The 2,984-nt window shown below is 45.7% G+C and overlaps 1 pseudogene; it reads right to left on the bottom strand.

Annotated features, from left to right (window-relative positions):
* Nucleotides 1-715: 715 nt before the first annotated feature.
* Nucleotides 716-2,384, bottom strand: LOC102929051 (sal-like protein 4 pseudogene; annotated as a pseudogene).
* Nucleotides 2,385-2,984: the final 600 nt, after the last annotated feature.

Below are 2,984 nucleotides of genomic sequence, written 5' to 3'. Positions count from 1 at the left end.
AAATGTTTACTAAGCAGCAGGAATAAGTCCTGGGCTCCCCAGGGACCAAGGTCAGTTTGTGGAGGGCATCTTACCAGAGGCTTCAACACTGAAGGTGGTGGTTAATTTTTTTAGTTTTCTGAGGTTTCTTTTTCTTTCTTTCCTGTTAAAGTACATTAAAACAACAACAATAAAAAACAAAAAAAAACAAAAAAATCTACAAGATGAATACAGTATAGGAACCAGTTCTCCCTCACAGATGTCCATTTACCCGAACATAGTTGCCAAGGAAGTAACAACACACTGGCAGCTCCACTGGGTTAAGTAGTTGTCTCTCCCCCGCAGTCCAGTGAGTCACAGCTGTTTTGATATGACACAGGTGACAGTCTTTGGAAAGAACTATGAAGTCATACAAAACTTCTAGTATATGATTTGCCCCAAGCAACAAAATTATTTTTCAAAATCTGCTTCTTTCCAAAATAAAAAAAAACAAAAAAAGTCTGTTTTTGTATTTTGTCTTGTTTTTCTATTTTCTTATATTTTGTTTTCAATTTTTTGGAAAGCAACATAGTAGCAGTCATGATTATAGGATTGCCCAAGGCTATGTTCACAAACATAAACATCATTTGCATATCGAGAAGAGAAAAAGCAGGAGGAGATGGATTAAGAAAAAAGGAAAACTGAAAAATAAAACAGAAATTCTGGAATCTTGCCCTGGCTGCACCTCTCTTCCATCTTAGCCGACTGCAATCTCGTTTTCTTCCAGAAATTAGGGGAACTGGTATTTGGCCACATGGTCTCAAACCCTAGGCTTCTCCACGTCCTGGCTTGGAAAGTGTAGCATTGCTTACCACAGAGATGGTCCCCAGGGACACAGGCAGGGTGGGGATGCCTCTACTTTGGATCACAGAGGTCTCGTTGGTCTTCATGACTAGACTGCCATTGAGGTCGCTGATGTACTGGTTCCACACCACAGGTTCCACGCCCACAGGAGTTCCTTGGGAAACATCTCAGACATTCTCTTTCCCTTCCCGTCCAGCACAGTCACGGTGTTCTCTGTGTTAAGCTGTCTACCCTGGCAGACAGAGTTGTTGCTGGCTCAGTGTGTAATGTAGTGGACCTTCAGGTTGTGTCTGGTGGTGAGGGCCCCACTGTGTATGCTGCAGACAAAAGGCCTTTCTCTGGTGTGCATCTGTTCATGGAGCTGCAGGGCCCTGGCAGATGAAAAGTTCTCCCCACACTCTGCAGCAGTGACCTCTCACCATGACTGTGTTTCTAGCAAAGATGTCAAGGTGGAGGATCCCACAAAGGTGCCACAAACTTCAACTTTGACATAGGTGGGCTGTACTTGGATATACATTCAGGGGAGGTTGGTACCACACTTTTGCTTGCAGAGAATGACCTTGGCCTTGACTTCTAAAGTGGAGGCAGAGATGTTTGGGCAGTGGAGAAGGGACTCCGAAAGAGCATAGAGCAGGGGCCTGAGGTAGCAGGGTGCTTGGGAGGCTAGACGTGAAGTTGAGGAGAACCAAAATACCATCAGACTTCAAGGTGAAGGGTGTAAGAGCCAGTGAGAGTGAGCTGGCTGTGGAGGAGATGCTGGCATGAAGCAGCTTGGTTGTTTCAAGGCATCTAGAGACAGACCAGGCTTGGGGCTTTTTGGATGAGCAGAGCTACTGCAGTGGGCACCTTGTGGGACACATGGTTGCTTAAAGTTGTCAGAGTGTCCACACCAGCCACTCCACAGTGGAGTGCATGCATGAGCCACATGTTCACCTAGACTCGGGTTTGTTCTGTGAGCTGGATCATTTGAAGCTACTGCTGATGCAGACACAGGATCTGCTCCAGGACCTATGGGATGCTGTGGGCAGCTGGCACAGGCACTGTGGTGCTGTCTATGCTCCATTGGTTCACTGCCATCTTGGCACCTCAGAGCGCCTGCAGAGTTACACTGGTGTTGACCACTTTACCTTTGGGAAAGTGGCCTTTGTCCTGTCTTTAAGTAAAGGATGAACTCTGTGCCCAGATTTTCCTTTGAGTGCCCTGAGCTGTTACTGTTCTCGGGATTGATGACTGTCCTTACTGCTTGGGCTGGCTGGCTAGTGGCTCGGGACAGCTCCTTGGAAGTCATCTGAAGGCACTGGCTTCTCATTGACATTCATGATGAGGACAGGAGAATTTTTAGTGCAACCTTTCTTGTGTTCCATAAACACAGTGGGACTGAAGAACTCAGCACAGCACTTCTTGCAGATGTGAGTCTTCTGCAGGGTCACTTTACTGTGTCCTCTGTCACTTCATCACCATTCCCTGGGGAGTTCACTGGAGCACCTGGTTCCCTGTGGTTGCTCACCCTGACCCTCCTCCAAGTTGATGTGCTGAGGCTTTACCTGCATGTGTCTTGACATGGTGCACACATCAGGGTGCTGGGAAGAGCCCTGGTGACTTGTCCCCCTTTCCCACCAGTTCCTGGAGTTGGGAAACTTTATCCCTCTTTGGTGGAATGTGCATGTCCCAGTCATACCCTCTTTTCTGTGTCCTTACTTCATGGGTCGTTCTTATGGCCTGAATTGTGTCCTCCCATTAAGACTTGACATTTATACATTGAAACTCAATCCTAGCAAGTGCCTGTGTTTGGAGATAGCCTTTTTCAATCTTTATTTATTACTCTATGTTAGTAATGTATGATGGATTTCATTGTGACACTTTCATGTATGTATATAATGCATTTGGTTGTAGTCCTCCTTATCCCTCTCTTAACCTGTTAATAGTCTGACTGGTCCAGGTCCTCTTACCAACTTTCTTCTTCTTGTTATTCTTCTTCTCATCCTCCTCTTCATCCTCTTCCTCTCCCCAACTTCTTCTTGACCTAATGAGTTTCATTTACAGAAGCATGGGTGAGGTATTATTTACAGGATCCTGAGTACTTTACCAGTGCCTACACCTTTGAAGAAAATGAGATAGCCTTTTTAAAGAGATAATTGAACCAAAATGAAGTCAGTAGAGTG

This window comes from Peromyscus maniculatus, chromosome 3, assembly GCF_049852395.1.
Source record: "Peromyscus maniculatus bairdii isolate BWxNUB_F1_BW_parent chromosome 3, HU_Pman_BW_mat_3.1, whole genome shotgun sequence".
NCBI lineage: Eukaryota > Metazoa > Chordata > Mammalia > Rodentia > Cricetidae > Peromyscus > Peromyscus maniculatus.
The sequence above is the reverse complement of the archived record's forward strand: the minus strand, read 5'-3'. Positions and strand labels throughout refer to the sequence as shown.